This window comes from Oncorhynchus clarkii, chromosome 17 (genome assembly GCF_045791955.1).
Source record: "Oncorhynchus clarkii lewisi isolate Uvic-CL-2024 chromosome 17, UVic_Ocla_1.0, whole genome shotgun sequence".
Classification (NCBI taxonomy): Eukaryota; Metazoa; Chordata; class Actinopteri; order Salmoniformes; family Salmonidae; genus Oncorhynchus; species Oncorhynchus clarkii.
The window spans coordinates 71,960,179-71,979,171 of NC_092163.1; the positions used below are offsets into that span (position 1 = coordinate 71,960,179).

The following is an 18,993-nucleotide window of genomic DNA, read 5'->3' on the forward strand; positions in this document are numbered from 1 at the left end:
GTGATCTATGCTTGTTGTTAGAGTGTATACTAACTGATACGTGTATACTTATAAGGGACACTTCGTGTTTTGTAGATAATATTTACATTTACAGTGGGTGAGCTCCATTCCTTACAGGCTGAAAATATTACATTTCAGCCTTAGAGGCTGATAAGTTAGGATGCTGCCTTGTAGGTTGTTTCAAGGACCATGGTGCGGTCAGCCCAACACATCACCAGGGGCACACTGCCTGCCATCCAGGACATCTACAGAACCTGGTGTCACAGGAAGGCCAAGAAGACCATCAAGGACCTCAGCCACCGAGCCACGGCCTGTTCACCCGACTACCATCTAGAAGGCAGAGAAGAGATGGGATCAAGAGAGAGAGACTGAAAATTAGCTTCTCCTGGCCATTAAACTGTTAGTCATCACTAATCGCCTCCGCCAAGTACCCTGCCCTGAATTTAGCCACTGTTACAATCCGGCTACCATCCAGTACTCTACCCTGCAGCTTACATAGTCATTGAACACTGGTCACTTTAATGATGTTTATATATACTGTTTTACCCACTTCATATGTGTGTATTGTATTCTAGTCAAGGCTCCTCCTATAGAACTACTGCTGTACACACCTTTTCTATTCATATACTGTCCATACTGTCTAAAAACACATCATATACATACATATACACTACCGTTCAAAAGTTTTGGGTCCCTTAGAACTGTTGTTTTTTGTGAATGAAAAGCAAAAAAAAAAAGTCAATTAAAATAACATCAAATTTGTTCAGAAATACAGTGTAGAAATTGTTAATGTTGTTAATGACTATTGTAGCTGGAAACGGCAGATTTTTTATGGAATATCTACATAGGCAGACAGAGGCCCATTATCAGCAACCATCACTCCTGTGTTCCAATGGCACGTTGCGTTAGCTAATCCATGTTTATAATTTTAAAAGACTAATTGATCATTAGAAAACCCTTTTGCAATTATGTTAGCACACCTGAAACCCGTTGTTCTGATTAAAGAAGCAATAAAACTGGCCTTTAGACTAGTTGAGTATCTAGAGCATCAGCAATTGTGGGTTCGATTACAGGCTCAAAATGGCCAGAAACTAAGACCTTTCTTCTGAAACTCATCAGTCTATTCTTATTCTGAGAAATGAATGCTAGAAATGCAAGAAATTTCGAACGCTGTGTACTACTCCCTTCACAGAACAGGGCAAACTGGCACTAACCAGAATAGAAAGAGGAGTGGGAGGCCCCAGTGCACAACTGAGCAAGAGGACAAGTACATTAGAGTGTCTAGTTTGAGAAACAGATGCCTCACAAGTCCTCAACTTAAATAAATAGTACCCGCAAAACACCAGTCTCAACGTCAACAGTGAAGAGGCGACTCAGGGATGCTGGCCTTCTAGGCAGAGTTACAAAGAAAAAGCCTTATCTCAGACTGGCCAATAAAAATAAGAGATGAAGATGGGCAAAGAACACAGACACTGGACAGAGGAACTTTGCCTAGAAGGCCAGCATCCCGGAGTCGCCTCTTCACTGTTGACGTTGAGACTGGTGTTTTGCGGGTACTATTTAATGAATCGGCCAGTTGAGGATTTGTGAGGCATCTGTTTCTCAAACTAGACACTAATGTACTTGTCCTCTTGCTCAGTTGTGCACCGGGGCCTCCCACTCCTCTTTCTATTCTGTTTAGAGCCAGTTTGCCCTGTTCTGTGAATGGAGTAGTACACAGTCTTGTACGAGATTTTCAGTTTCTTGGAAATTTCTCCCATGAAATAGCCTTAATTTCTCAGAACAAGAATGGACCGATGAGTTTGTTTCTGGCCATTTTGAGCCTGTAATCAAACTCACAAATTTGATGTTATTTTAATGAACAAAAAAATTTACTTTTCTTTCAAAAACAAATACATTTCTAAGGGGCCCCAAACTTTTGAACGGTAGGGTATATTTATATTCCGGACTCTCCGGAATGGCTTTGCCATCTTTCAGTGGGTACACAAATGGGTGCCTTTCAGAACCCCTTTTGAACCCCTTTGTTTTGGTTGTGAAAGTGATTTTCTTTTTTAGTTCCCTTTGCTGTGAGAGACATTTTGAGTTTGTCTTTTGGGAACGTAACACCGAACAATACACATAAATCCCCCAAAATTTAAGAACGAAATTGTGAAATATCGCCATGGATGCCCACTAGGTTTGCCTCCGAAATGACAAACTAAAAGAAAAACCCACAATTTAGGATAGGGAGCAAAAAGAATATGGAACAAAACAAACAGGGGAACCTAAAACTCAACCTAAAAATTGCACCTGAGCTGACGTAAAGGTTTGCGCTCCCAACATCTCCCAAGCTCCAATGGAACACTGGGCCAGCCACTCTTAAATATCACCCGGGCTAGCACGGGTGAAACACTCCCTGATTAATGAGATGGACAAGCCAGCATACTTACTAACGAGGTGATATCAATCGGTGCGCCCAAGGGTTTAGCTGTCCCATGAGCTCTTGCTTAAGGTAAGGGACATTTAGCTTGCTATCATTCTAACTTATAATGAGCTCCAAACACAAATTAAAGCATGATGTTAGCATAAACTGTACTATTCCTTAGTGTAGCAGTCAATAAAAACGTATGCGCTGATCCACTGTGGGCTCTGCCGCCTTGGCCATACTGTCAATCTATGGTAACGACCCTGGGTTTATAAGCGCGGAAATCAACTATGTGGCTGGAGCATGTTTTTGCGGCATATTCGATAGCGCGCCGGACCTTGGGCTCGAGACCTGCTCCCTGCTGTTTCATTACACTATCATCAATACTTCCACTTCTATTCATAGAGTGACAAAACAAGTTTTGCTATGTTGCGATCATGAGATACATAAATAGTGATCTTGACATTACGAGGGAATAATTGTATTATTCATATGCCCTCTCTGGACTAAATATTAGTACACGTTTAGCCACCTAATCACTATAAAACTTCTATTCGATCAAATAAGCCACAACTAGAAGAAAATCCACTACATTTTTTCGACACAAGTAGATCTCCATACAAAAACTCTTCGCTTGGTGAGCAAAAAACAAAAGGAAAAAATTCACCTGCTGGAGAAGACAGATTTTGGGCCCAGTTATCCCTCTCGCTTTCCCTCTTCCTTTCTGGCTAAGTTCATTGAAATTACTGGCCAAATTCATTGAAGTCACTGGCCAATGACCAGCTAGCCATCTAGTATGATTATTATCTACCTAGCTATTTGTTAAAGTTTATTAGCACCATATTGACACCCAGCACCTCAATGTATGTAGCTAGCTATTAGCTATCATTTATAGGGGCAGTTTCTTTGACGTCGTGAAAGTCAACGTTAGCAAAAAACTTTTTTTGGTGCAGTTTGTTTATGTTGTGGTACACTGACATCGATATACTCTGTAGTGGTCAATATCCAGCTAAGGGTACTGTTAGCGAGCTTGTCTCAAGCCAGTCCTCCCTGAATAATCTCACTCGAGCTCCCTGGTGCCTAGCTAAGAATTTTACTCCAATGTTTGAACTCCAATTGTAAAACGTCTAGTTAAAAAAGGTACTATTTTTAGCCATAAATATGGCTAACTGCCACCCAGGGAGGACAAGCAGTTGGCTGTGTCTAACTTTAGGATCCTAAGCTTATGTTGCCAGCAAAGTCCTCTGTTTTGAATACGTAGTCGCTAACGTGCTTGCGTGAACAAGTTTACATACCAGATACCACACACACACACCCCTTACAAAAAAGTTTGTATTTTTGAAACTGCTGTAAATGTGCAGTAACTGCAGTCAAATGTGGAATTTTGGACGTAGTAATTGCTGCATAATGCAGTTATTCTGCACTCTAACTGTAGTTATACTGCACTCTAACTGTAGTTATACTGCACTCTAACTGTAGTTATACTGCAATCTAACTGTAGTTATACTGCACTCTAACTGTAGTTATACAGCACTCTAACTGTAGTTATACTGCACTCTAACTGTAGTTATACTGCACTCTAACTGTAGTTATACTGCACTCTAACTGTAGTTATACTGCACTCTAACTGTAGTTATACTGCACTCTAACTGTAGTTATACAGCACTCTAACTGTAGTTATACAGCACTCTAACTGTAGTTATACAGCACTCTAACTGTAGTTATACTGCACTCTAACTGCAGTTATACTGCACTCTAACTGTAGTTATACTGCACTCTAACTGTAGTTATACTGCACTCTAACTGTAGTTATACTGCACTCTAACTGTAGTTATACAGCACTCTAACTGCAATCTTTTTTTTGTATGGGACACACACACACTAAACACTGAAACACATTTAACAAACATTACTGCATGGCAGTAGCTTTTTCATGTAATATTAATCTCAGTGTGTCAGTTTTAGCAACAACAAAAAAAGCATTTTCTAAATTCTCAATTCACTTAGACCTATTATTCCATATTAAACCATAGGTCGAAATTGGGTATCGACATGTATTAAACCATAGGTCAAATGTGGGTATTGACATGTATTAAACCATAGGACAAATGTGGGTATCGACATGTATTAAACCATAGGTCAAATGTGGGTATCGACATGTATTAAACCATAGGTCAAATGTGGGTATTGACATGTATTAAACCATAGGTCAAATGTGGGTATTGACATGTATTAAACCATAGGTCAAATGTGGGTATCGACATGTATTAAACCATAGGTCATGTATTAAACCATAGGTCAAATGGATATTGACATGTATTAAACCATAGGTCAAATGTGGGTATCGACATGTATTAAACCATAGGTCAAATGTGGGTATTGACATGTATTAAACCATAGGTCAAACGTGGGTATTGACATGTATTAAACCATAGGTCAAATGTGGGTATCGACATGTATTAAACCATAGGTCAAATGTGGGTATCGACATGTATTAAACCATAGGTCAAATGTGGGTATCGACATGTATTAAACCATAGGTCAAATGTGGGTATCGACATGTATTAAACCATAGGTCAAATGTGGGTATCGACATGTATTAAACCATAGGTCAAATGTGGGTATCGACATGTATTAAACCATAGGTCAAATGTGGGTATCGACATGTATTAAACCATAGGTCAAATGTGGGTATCGACATGTATGAAACCATAGGTCAAATGTGGGTATCGACATGTATTAAACCATAGGTCAAATGTGGGTATCGACATGTATTAAACCATAGGTCAAATGTGGGTATCGACATGTATTAAACCATAGGTCAAATGTGGGTATCGACATGTATTAAACCATAGGTCAAATGTGGGTATCGACATGTATTAAACCATAGGTCAAATGTGGGTATCGACATGTATTAAACCATAGGTCAAATGTGGGTATCGACATGTATTAAACCATAGGTCAAATGTGGATATCGACATGTATTAAACCATAGGTCAAATGTGGGTATCGACATGTATTAAACCATAGGTCAAATGTGGGTATCGACATGTATTAAACCATAGGTCAAATGTGGGTATCGACATGTATTAAACCATAGGTCAAATGTGGGTATCGACATGTATTAAACCATAGGTCAAATGTGGGTATCGCCATGTATTAAACCATAGGTCAAATGTGGGTATCGACATGTATTAAACCATAGGTCAAATGTGGGTATCGACATGTATTAAACCATAGGTCAAATGTGGGTATCGACATGTATTAAACCATAGGTCAAATGTGGGTATCGACATGTATTAAACCATAGGTCAAATGTGGGTATCGACATGTATTAAACCATAGGTCAAATGTGGGTATCGACATGTATTAAACCATAGGTCAAATGTGGGTATCGACATGTATTAAACCATAGGTCAAATGTGGGTATTGACATGTATTAAACCATAGGTCAAATGTGGGTATTGACATGTATTAAACCATAGGTCAAATGTGGGTATCGACATGTATTAAACCATAGGTCAAATGTGGGTATCGACATGTATTAAACCATAGGTCAAATGTGGGTATTGACATGTATTAAACCATAGGTCAAATGTGGGTATTGACATGTATTAAACCATAGGTCAAATGTGGGTATCGACATGTATTAAACCATAGGTCAAATGTGGGTATCGACATGTATTAAACCATAGGTCAAATGTGGGTATTGACATGTATTAAACCATAGGTCAAATGTGGGTATCGACATGTATTAAACCATAGGTCAAATGTGGGTATTGACATGTATTAAACCATAGGTCAAATGTGGGTATCGACATGTATTAAACCATCGGTCAAATGTGGTTATCGACATGTATTAAACCATAGGTCAAATGTGGGTATTGACATGTATTAAACCATAGGTCAAATGTGGGTATCGACATGTATTAAACCATAGGTCAAATGTGGGTATTGACATGTATTAAACCATAGGTCAAATGTGGGTATCGACATGTATTAAACCATAGGTCAAATGTGGGTATTGACATGTATTAAACCATAGGTCAAATGTGGGTATCGACATGTATTAAACCATAGGTCAAATGTGGGTATTGACATGTATTAAACCATAGGTCAAATGTGGGTATCGACATGTATTAAACCATAGGTCAAATGTGGGTATTGACATGTATTAAACCATAGGTCAAATGTGGGTATTGACATGTATTAAACCATAGGTCAAATGTGGGTATCGACATGTATTAAACCATAGGTCAAATGTGGGTATCGACATGTATTAAACCATAGGTCAAATGTGGGTATCGACATGTATGAAACCATAGGTCAAATGTGGGTATTGACATGTATTAAACCATAGGTCAAATGTGGGTATCGACATGTATTAAACCATAGGTCAAATGTGGGTATCGACATGTATTAAACCATAGGTCAAATGTGGGTATCGACATGTATTAAACCATAGGTCAAATGTGGGTATCGACATGTATTAAACCATAGGTCAAATGTGGGTATCTACATGTATTAAACCATAGGTCAAATGTGGGTATCGACATGTATTAAACCATAGGTCAAATGTGGGTATCGACATGTATTAAACCATAGGTCAAATGTGGGTATCGACATGTATTAAACCATAGGTCAAATGTGGGTATCGACATGTATTAAACCATAGGTCAAATGTGGGTATCGACATGTATTAAACCATAGGTCAAATGTGGGTATCGACATGTATTAAGCCATAGGTCAAATGTGGGTATCGACATGTATTAAACCATAGGTCAAATGTGGGTATCGACATGTATTAAACCATAGGTCAAATGTGGGTATCGACATGTATTAAACCATAGGTCAAATGTGGGTATCGACATGTATTAAACCATAGGTCAAATGTGGGTATCGACATGTATTAAACCATAGGTCAAATGTGGGTATCGACATGTATTAAACCATAGGTCAAATGTGGGTATTGACATGTATTAAACCATAGGTCAAATGTGGGTATCGACATGTATTAAACCATAGGTCAAATGTGGGTATTGACATGTATTAAACCATAGGTCAAATGTGGGTATCGACATGTATTAAACCATAGGTCAAATGTGGGTATCGACATTCTTTAAACCATAGGTCAAATGTGGGTATTGACATGTATTAAACCATAGGTCAAATGTGGGTATTGACATGTATTAAACCATAGGTCAAATGTGGGTATTGACATGTATTAAACCATAGGTCAAATGTGGGTATTGACAATGCCAGAACAGTTTTTTGTATTCACCTGATGTTTGTATGGCCTACCTGTAAACTAAAGGCCTCTTTTAGGAATGTGTTTTACTTTTGTTGACTAAGGCAGTGAGTATTGACACTGGGTAAAGCTTAGGCTCACCCTTTTGTTGACTAAGGCAGTGATTATTGACACTGGGTAAAGCTTAGGCTCACCCTTTTGTTGACTAAGGCAGTGAGTATTGACACTGGGTAAATCTTAGGCTCACCCTTTTGTTGACTAAGGCAGTGAGTATTGACACTGGGTAAAGCTTAGGCTCACCCTTTTGTTGACTAAGGCAGTGAGTATTGACACTGGGTAAAGCTTAGGCTCACCCTTTTGTTGACTAAGGCAGTGAGTATTGACACTGGGTAAAGCTTAGGCTCACCCTTTTGTTGACTAAGGCAGTGAGTATTGACACTGGGTAAAGCTTAGGCTCACCCTTTTGTTGACTAAGGCAGTGAGTATTGACACTGGGTAAAGCTTAGGCTCACCCTTTTGTTGACTAAGGCAGTGAGTATTGACACTGGGTAAAGCTTAGGCTCACCCTTTTGTTGACTAAGGCAGTGAGTATTGACACTGGGTAAAGCTTAGGCTCACCCTTTTGTTGACTAAGGCAGTGAGTATTGACACTGGGTAAAGCTTAGGCTCACCCTTTGTATTCAGTGGAAGAACCCTCATTCTGACTGTGACCCTCCTGGTCTTTCCACCGGCCCCCATTCCTCTGTCCTGTGTCAGTGTGTCCTATGTCAGCAGTGTGTTAGTAGGGTCAGTCTGCAATGGCCCACTGCAAGAGAGGAGATAGACAGTGTGGTGGCCCTCTGCATTGTTAGTCTGTGTGGATTCATGATTTATAGTGCTGCCAGGTGACAGGCCGGTGCCTTCATAGCTGTTTTATTGAACCTCTGTATAATGTTCTCACCTCTATCTCACATAGGACTTTGAGCATAGACTGTGACCATAAAAGTTGCCTAGGCTGGCTAAAGACAGTGGTGAGCTTTCACTCAGTTGCTCTGTGAATGTCTTGTTGAAGGAGTTCCAGTCATAGTTTTCAGTGCTCACTGCTGATCCTAACCAGGGACGTGGCTCCATCCTCACACAGCAGGGACTATAACCTCCGCTGCCACAGAGGCTAGTCTAACCACACTGGGTCTAGTCTAACCACACTGGGTCTAGTCTAACCACACTGGGTCTAGTCTAAGCACACTGGGTCTAGTGTAGCCACACTGGGACTAGTCTAACCACACTGGGACTAGTCTAACCACACTGGGACTAGTCTAACCACACAGGCAGCTACTGACCTTTGCTAATGTTTGCCATCAGCTCATTCATTCCTATAAGCATGGCTGACAGCAACACCACCAGGCCTTTTTCCTCAACTGCTGGGGAGTGTTGTTTTGAGAGTATGCATCTCATGTTGCATATCACACATAGGCTTTTAGGCTTAGAATGTTGTGATGTCTGTCCTTCCTTTTCACAGGGGTATTCGTTACCTCAGCAAGCACTGTTTGCAGTGCTACGCCATGATCGGAGAGCTGTTGAGCACACACACTGGTCTGTTGTGTTCATATTTTGGTGAGGGAGGTCCACTATGTTACGACCTATTCCACTAATCTCACAACTGTCTACAATGTCTGGGCATTCTGCCAAAGCTGTACAATCACCCTTACATTCATACCATGTACTGTATACATGTACATACATGTACCACATCCATACCGCAAATTCACCCCACAGCAATCCCTTTCTATTGAGCAAGCTTTTCAGCACTTGATATTTTTAATCATTATTAAGTAGCTGGATGCTTCTCATTGTAAAACAAAAACTGTTTAACCTTTCGCGGATCCCAGCTTTAAGTGTCACTCCCTGACCTTAGAGAGTCTTTTTATTTCTCTATTTGGTTAGGTCGGGGTGTGATTTGGGTGGGCATTCTAGTTTTTCTATTTCTATTTCTTTGTTGGCCGGGTATGGTTCCCAATCAGAGGCAACTGTCTATCGTTGTCTCTGATTGGGGATCATCCTTAGGCAGCCTTTTTTCCACCTTATAGTTTGTGGGATCTTGTTTTTGTGTAGTGCCTGTGAGCACTCCAGTCGTTACATCTCATTTGCTGTTTATTGTTTTGTTGGTGAGTTTCATTTTAATAAACATGTGGAACTCTATGCACGCTGCGCCTTGGTCCGACCATTATTACGAACAACGTGATATTAAGGCCTTATGTTAATCAGAACCCAGCATACACACAGTGATCTCTGCTCTGTATTGTACACTGCAGTCTAATGTCAACCACAAGAAACATTACTATTAATTTGTGAGGTAATTAGTTTGTAATAGAATGACCTCAAAGCAGGAAGATTAGCTAGGTTATTTTTTTTTATACTTGTTTGACCTCTGTACCCAGGCACAAGATGGAGATTAGTTCAAAGGCCTTGCATTTCTAATCCACTCAGTAATTCTCTAAAAGAGTGGGGCAAATGTTAGTCAGTTTGTTCTTACAGTTTATTCAGAAGTCACATACACTTTGCAGCACATTGACTATGTCTGGACTGGTGTAGTTTGCAGTCTTATCACTAGAGGTTTGCAGCTGTAAGACATAAGACAAATAGGACTAGCCTCAACCCTTTACTTGAACGATACCTACATTAGGACATTATGACTCATACCACATTCATAAGCAGTACATAGGTATATCGGTTATGAATGTGTTATAAAGTCCTTCTGTAGGAAGCATACCCTTAAAGGTGCACTATGCAGAAATCGCTCTAACATTTCCTGGTTGCTAAAATTCGAATAGTTTACCTAATTTCAGTTTATCTGACAAAACAAGCAAGTATAGTATAGAGAATCATTGTTCCATCTAAACCAGTGGTCTCCAACCGGTCGATCTTCAAGGCATTCCTAGACGACCACCAAATATTTCTGTAGAAAAGCCAACGAACTATAAAGGCTTGCGCTCCTTTTATAAAATCGTGTTAAGCTGTTACTGTTACCTGCATTTTATAATTATTAGCAGCTCGTCGTGTAGATTTTAATATGAAGGTATATTTACATTTCTTTGGTCAAAGGAACAACATGAATTTGTGCATGAGGCAGATGCGGTGCGACTCGAATTTCCCCATCAGGTGGAAGACGGTGTCCCCTCTCTCTGGTCAGTCTCACCGGAGGAAAGGAAGGAGAGACCAGGTGGAAGACGATGTCCCCTCTCTGGTCAGTCTCACCGGAGGAAAGGAAGGAGAGAGCAGGTGGAAGACGATGTCCCCTCTCTGGTCAGTCTCACCGAAGGAAAGGAAGGAGAGAGCAGGTGGGAGGCGGTTGGGAAAAATCTATTTGAGCGGTCATCCAAGTCGGAAACTCGGGCATCTTTATGTTTGAAGCCTGAAATGTGGCAAAAGGTCGCAAAGTTCAAGGGGGCCGAATACTTTCGCAAGGCACTGTATTTTGTTATCAAAGCTTGAGTTTTGAAATATAGTATGGTCTGGTTAACAATATTGGCAGGCCAATCATATAGCCAATATGCTGTGATAATGTATTAGGCCTACTGCCCAAACCTCATTCCTACAAAACTGTTTGTGTGAGGTTAATGTAAAAAAAACATCTGAGTGTCACACCCTGATCAGTTTCACCTGTCCTCGTTATTATCTCCACCCCCTAAAGGTGTAGCTTGTTTTCTCCAGTGTATTTATCCCTGTGTTTCCTGTCTCTCTGGGCCAGTGTATTTATCCCTGTGTTTCCTGTGTCTCTGGGCCAGTGTATTTATCCCTGTGTTTCCTGTCTCTCTGTGCCAGTTTTTCTTGTATGTTTCCAAGTCAACCAGCCGTTTTCCCATTCGCCTTTTCTAGTCCTTCCGGATTTGACCCTTTCCTGTTTCTGGACTTTGTACCTACCTGCGTGACCACGAGCCTGTCTGCCACTCTGTACCTCCTGATCTGGTTTTGACCTTTTTGCCTGTCCACAACCATTTTCTTGCCTACCCCTTTGGATGAATTAACGTTGTAAGACTCCAACCATCTGCCTCCTTTGTCTGCATTTGGGTCTCGCCTTGTGCCTTGATACTGAGCAGTACATCTCAGCTTGCTTTTTGACTGCGAAAGTGATCTTGACTCAGAAAAGGTTGGTGACCACTGAATCTAACCACTGTGAAATATATTTTCCATAACCAAGAATACTGTATTTTCAGATGTTTGAAGCTGGTGTACAAAACCTAAAATAAACGACAAAAGTAAACTTAAGAACGGGAAACATAGAAATACACATATAGAACATATCTACCACTTCTTAGACTTGGGTTCAATGGGAATGATAGATTTATAACTCATATTTCTATGTGAATTTGGTCGTATCTCCCCCCAAATGTTACATATTGCAGCATTAATCTAAAGTGTGATAAAACACACATGTGGTAGCGTACACATGTATCCCAATACGCTATTCATTAAACAGCTATCCATACATGGTCATTCATTTTATACATTTGTATATACAGCTTGATGGTTGGATCTTTGTTAGTTAGACATTCTCTTCAGTCCTGACTGTCTCTTGTCCTCTGTTTCCAGGTCCACCATGCAGAATGGTTTAGAGGCAAAGCTGTGGGGATAATAATGGTTAGGATTTTGGGGAGTTTACTGATCCTAGATCTGTGACTAAGGGCAGCCTCTACCTGGAGCCGACACATGTATGAGATGCATCTATCACTGATGTGGTGTCCTCTTCCTGTTTTGTCCAGCTGCATGCAGGGTACTGTAAATCAAATCACATTTTATTGGTCACACACATATTTAGCAGATGTTATTGCAGGTGTAGTGAAATGCTTGTGTTCCTAGTTCCAACAATGCAGTTGTATCTAACAATTCACCGCAATACACACATCTAAAAGTAAAAGACTGGAATTAAGAAATATATAAATATTAGGACGAGCAATGTTGAAGTGGCATTGACTAAAATACAGTCGAATAGAATAGAGTATACAGATATGAAATGAGTAAAGCAGTATGTAAACATTATTAAAGTGACCAGTGATTCCATGTCTATGTGTATAGGGCAGCAGCCTCTAAAATGTGTAGAATTGAGTAACCGCAGGGAGGCGGACTCCTACCAACCTCATAGAGTGGTACAGGCCTGGGAGCTACAGCAGTTCATATTGTAAGAAGGCTTAAACTCAATGCACACTGCCTCTCTTGACATTTTCATTTCAATGTAATTTTAACAGATGTTGTTTTTAGTTATTGTGTTTGTCATACCTTCAGTGGAGCAGACCTGGTGATTTTGGGGATTTATTTTTTAACAAATTTCACATTTATTTAAAACTAGGCAAGTCAGTTAAGAACAAATGCTTAACTGGCCTAAGAACAGTGGGTTAACTTCCTTGTTCGGGAGCAGAACGACAGATTTTTACCTTGTCAGCTCAGGGATTTGATCTGAACACGCTTCCCCAGGACCGTGGCAACCGGTTGCTATGGACATACAACGGCCTCTGGGACAGTTACTGAGACTCCTAAGTTTGATGTATGATAATCACACTAATGTCCAGTGTCATTATTTTTTTATTTGAAATGTACAGTAACTGGGGCGGCAGGGTAGCCTAGTGGTTAGAGCGGTGGAATAGTAACCGGAAGGTTGCAAGTTCAAACCCCCGAGCTGACAAATATGTCGTTCCGCCCCTGAACAGCCTGTTAACCCACTGTTCCTAGGCCCTCATTGAAAATAAGAATTTGTTCTTAACCGACTTGCCTAGTTAAATAAAGGTAAAAATAATAATAATTTGTCACTACAGTCCCTGGTTCAAATCCAGGCTGTCCAAATCCAGCCATGATTTGGAGTCCCATAGGCCGTCATTGTAAATTAGAATTTGTTCTTAAAACTTATTTGGGAACGGGGGGCAGTATCGAGTAGCTTGGATGAATAAGGTGCCCAGAGTAAACTGCCTGCTAATCAGGTCCAGAAGCTAGAATATGCATGTAATTAGTAGATTTGGATAGAAAACACTCTAAAGTTTCCAAAACTGTTAAAATAATGTATGTGGGTATAACAGAACTCAGGAAAAAACCTGAGAAAAATCCAACCAGGAAGTGGGAAATCTGAGGTTTGTAGTTTTTTTTAGGTGATTGCCTATCCAATATACTGTGTATCGTTCATCAATGTTTATGATGAGTATTTCTGTGATTTTATGTGGCTCTCTGCACTTTCACCTGATGTTTGTTTGAGACAATGCATTTCTGAACATAACGTGCCAATTTCAAATTAGGTTTTTGGACATAAAGATGAACTTTATCAAACAAAACACACATTTGTTGTCTAACATGCAGTCCTGGGAGTGCCATCCGATGAAGATCAACAAAGGTTAGTGATTCATTTTAATGCTATTTCTGTCTTTTGTGACACCTCTCCTTCTTTGGAAAATGGCTGTATGGTTTTCTGTGGCTAGGCGCTGACCTAACATAAGCGATTATAAAATGGTGTATAATACTTGTATGTTTGAGGAATTTTAATTATGAGATTTCTGTTTGAATTTTGCGTCCTGCAATTTCACTGGCTGTTGGCGAGGTGGGACGCTAGCATCCCACATATCCCAGAGAGGTTTTAACTGACTTGCCTAGTTAAATAAACATTTGTGGACATGCTTCTAATACTCATTATAATGTTGTGTTAGAATGAAAAGATGTTAATGATCCTTTCTCTGTAGGGCTAGGAGGATGGCATCACTCTAAAAGCAGATAACCCTTTCATGAATCCCAAAGAGCTCTGTCCCTTTAAGAAATGACATCCAAATAGACTACATCCTCTACAAGGTGACAGAGTGGGACAAATAGTTGGATATACAGCTTTTTTTTTTAAATGTGAACTTTCATATTTGACATACTCCCGTGTACTGAACAATAAATGTGCCTACTTTTTACAAAATAAAATAGACATTGATCATTGTGTTGATAGTAAACTTATACACTAGAATATGTGCTGTATCATCCCCAGGGGTCAAGTTGCATGTCTATCCAGTGGAAGTCTCTTTCCACCACCAAGGGTTCTGTCCCTGACCATCCCCTCCCTTCTTCTGACCACGAGGCACTGAGCTGCAGCTGCAGACCCTGACGAAGACACTGCAGGCTGGAGGGACGACACAGGGGAGAGCAGGAATTTGCTGCAGGTACTCATTGTAAATCCAGATGTGGTCCATAACGATTTAATGTAGAACTTTTTTTTTTTTTTTAATATTGTCATTTTGATTCTAACAGCTTCAAGATAATTGATATTCACCACACTACTTTCTAAAATTCTCTATGGACAACACACCATTCCAGTTTTCTTCCCTCACGTAAGCTGAGCTAGTGGACATAGTGACAGAGGACCATGCTGAGGTGAAGGTGGGCCTGCACTGTGCTGAGAGAATGCGCTACTTGGAAACCCGTACTGGGATGATGGGTCTGGCCCTGCTACTGATGGAGCTGGCCATCGCTGCTGTCCACTGGCTGGTCCTGGGAGCCGACCAGCCCTTCTTCCAGGTTTCCTTCAACGAGCAGTGTGGTCAACATGCTGACAACACCGCTCGCGTTGCAAAATAAATGTACACGCACGTTATTCAATCATTACACCCACACTGCTCATGCTCGCCAACGAGCGTCTGCCTTGCCAAGTGCTAAAATGGAAGTCAGTTCTATTTGTTGACGCTGAACGTGATGTGGTGCAAGTCCCGCCTCTACCATCTCCTCATTGGTTTATAGAAGCAGATACCCACGTGCCATCTCCTCCTTGGTTATACCCACATGGGTGATTGAAAGAACTGAGGTCGGTCGGTCGTCGTCGTGGTAGTACTATGAAAGTTAGATGCCAATTGCCATATCAAGTCCAAAGAAGAAAAAGCCTGGAAGGAGGAGAGATGACTAGAAACGATTCGGTTGACCGCGTTCTGTGTGTGGATTAATTGTCGGAGTAGAGGACCTTGTGCATTTCAGGTAAAATAACAACTCAATGTTTATATCCCAGGACAAATTAGCTAGCAACAGCAAGCTAGCTAAATAGGACAAATTAGCTAGCAAGTGCAAGCTAACTAGCTAAATTACCATAAATGTTTCATGCTTTTCGTCCTGTCCCCAAATTAATGTAATTGGTTCAGTTTGTTTTGATATTTTAACCTGCGTGTCGTGATCAAGTTTGGTGTAGGAGGACAAAATAAATGTATGCACACGCACGTCCAGTATGGGCATGGCATAAGGGTGAGTAATTCAGCATTAGAGTGCCCTGCAGGACAAGAGATCCTGTGACATGGCCCGTTTAAAATGGACAAAACATCTGGGGAAGATGCACAGTTCCCCTCTTAACCTGTACAGAAGGCTTTTATTACGTAGACGTGTTGGAGGAGATGATCAGATCGCTGTCCCAAAGGGAGAGATTTGGATGCATTTGCTTGTTTTATACAGTGTTTAGAAACCATTGATTTATCAAGTCACTTGCTCTAATCATCATTTATGAAATTAACACATTTTATGGTAACCAATCAATGCACACTTATATAAAGATTCACAATTTCTGATAAGATCAAGTTGTTTGGGTACTTGCACTTCATTAAGAAGATAACAATTTTATTGTATCTACCTTGTAATTGAATGTACTGTAAAATGAAGACCAGTGCAACCATTGCCGCATATGCAAATATAATATGCAATTTTAAAAAGAACAGAACTGTAACCCTGTCATGCTTTTGTCAGGGGTTCAGTTTAGTGCAACGAATGATGGAAAAATATATACAGTGCCTTGCGAAAGTATTCGGCCCCCTTGAACTTTGCGACCTTTTGCCACATTTCAGGATTCAAACATAAAGATATAAAACTGTATTTTTTTTGTGAAGAATCAACAACAAGTGGGACACAATCATGAAGTTGAACGACATTTATTGGATATTTCAAACTTTTTTAACAAATCAAAAACTGAAAAATTGGGCGTGCAGTTATTCAGCCCCTTTACTTTCAGTGCAGCAAACTCTCTCCAGAAGTTCAGTGAGGATCTCTGAATGATCCAATGTTGACCTAAATGACTAATGATGATAAATACAATCCACCTGTGTGTAATCAAGTCTCCGTATAAATGCACCTGCACTGTGATAGTCTCAGAGGTCCGTTAAAAGCGCAGAGAGCATCATGAAGAACAAGGAACACACCAGGCAGGTCCGAGATACTGTTGTGAAGAAGTTTAAAGCCGGATTTGGATACAAAAAGATTTCCCAAGCTTTAAACATCCCAAGGAGCACTGTGCAAGCGATAATATTGAAATGGAAGGAGTATCAGACCACTGCAAATCTACCAAGACCTGGCCGTCCCTCTAAACTTTCAGCTCATACAAGGAGAAGACTGATCAGAGATGCAGCCAAGAGGCCCATGATCACTCTGGATGAACTGCAGAGATCTACAGCTGAGGTGGGAGACTCTGTCCATAGGACAACAATCAGTCGTATATTGCACAAATCTGGCCTTTATGGAAGAGTGGCAAGAAGAAAGCCATTTCTTAAAGATATCCATAAAAAGTGTCGTTTAAAGTTTGCCACAAGACACCTGGGAGACACACCAAACATGTGGAAGAAGGTGCTCTGGTCAGATGAAACCAAAATTGAACTTTTTGGCAACAATGCAAAACGTTATGTTTGGCGTAAAAGCAACACAGCTGAACACACCATCCCCACTGTCAAACATGGTGGTGGCAGCATCATGGTTTGGGCCTGCTTTTCTTCAGCAGGGACAGGGAAGATGGTTAAAATTGATGGGAAGATGGATGGAGCCAAATACAGGACCATTCTGGAAGAAAACCTGATGGAGTCTGCAAAAGACCTGAGACTGGGACGGAGATTTGTCTTCCAACAAGACAATGATCCAAAACATAAAGCAAAATCTACAATGGAATGGTTCAAAAATAAACATATCCAGGAGTTAGAATGGCCAAGTCAAAGTCCAGACCTGAATCCAATCGAGAATCTGTGGAAAGAACTGAAAACTGCTGTTCACAAATGCTCTCCATCCAACCTCACTGAGCTCGAGCTGTTTTGCAAGGAGGAATGGGAAAAATTTCAGTCTCTCGATGTGCAAAACTGATAGAGACATACCCCAAGCGACTTACAGCTGTAATCGCAGCAAAAGGTGGCGCTACAAAGTATTAACTTAAGGGGGCTGAATAATTTTGCACGCCCAATTTTTCAGTTTTTGATTTGTTAAAAAAGTTTGAAATATCCAATAAATGTCGTTCCACTTCATGATTGTGTCCCACTTGTTGTTGATTCTTCACAAAAAAATACAGTTTTATATCTTTATGTTTGAAGCCTGAAATGTGGCAAAAGGTTGCAAAGTTCAAGGGGGCCGAATACTTTCGCATGGCACTGTATATATTGTTTTGTATATTACATTCCTACAGTAATGATGGAAAAAGACTGTGATATATGTTTATATATACAGTACCAGTCAAAAGTTTGAACACTGTGACGTCTACTTCCAACTCACACTCTCAAACTCCCAATCACTTGAATTCTGATCACCTGTTCACACACCTGTATGTTATTATCACACACTATTTAGTTCAGTTCTTTGCACCCCATCATTGTGCTGTATTGTTTGTTTTGTGACACACTTCTAGTTGGAGCTCTGTTTTTACTTTAATTTTATCCTCCCGTGTATGATCGTTTTTGGCTGCCTCACTAACGAGGCATTTTGCCTATTCCCTGCCTGTACTTTAGCCTATTGGATTTCCTGTTATCAACCTATTGCCTGATCTCCCGGGAGACGTTACTAGCCTTTTCCCTGCCGGTAATGCTGCCTTTTTGGACCCCCTGTATATGACCTTCTGCCTGCCCCTAGACCCAGCTACCTGCCTCTTCCTGTGTATGACCTTCTGCCTGCCCCTGAACCCAGCTACCTGCCTCCTGTGGTCCTTTACAAATAAACATCTGCTGCGCCTTGGGCTTGAAACAGCTCTCTGTTCTCATCGTGTTCATCACAGACACACCTACTCATTCAAGGGTTTTTCTTTATTTTTACTATTTTCTACATTGTAGAATATTGAAGACAAAAAAACCTATGAAATAGCACATATGGAATCATGTAATAGCCAAAAAAGTGTTAAACAAATCCAAATATTTTATATTTGAGATTCTTCAAAGTAGCCACCTTTTGCCTTGATGACAGCTTTGCACACTTGGCAAACTCTCAACCAGCTTTATGAGATTGTAAGGCGTCTAAGTGCAGCAGGTAAGGCGGAGTCAGGCGCAGGACACAGAGATGAGTAATAAACGTAACTTTACTCAAAAAAACAAATATTCCAAGAAGGAAAATAACCAAGCTCACAAATGAGACCAAC

The 18,993-nt window shown here is 40.5% G+C and overlaps 1 pseudogene; it reads left to right on the forward strand.

The window, feature by feature from the left end:
- The first annotated feature begins 10,740 nt into the window (after positions 1–10,740).
- Positions 10,741–15,221, forward strand: LOC139369497 (sphingomyelin phosphodiesterase 2-like; annotated as a pseudogene).
- Positions 15,222–18,993: the final 3,772 nt, after the last annotated feature.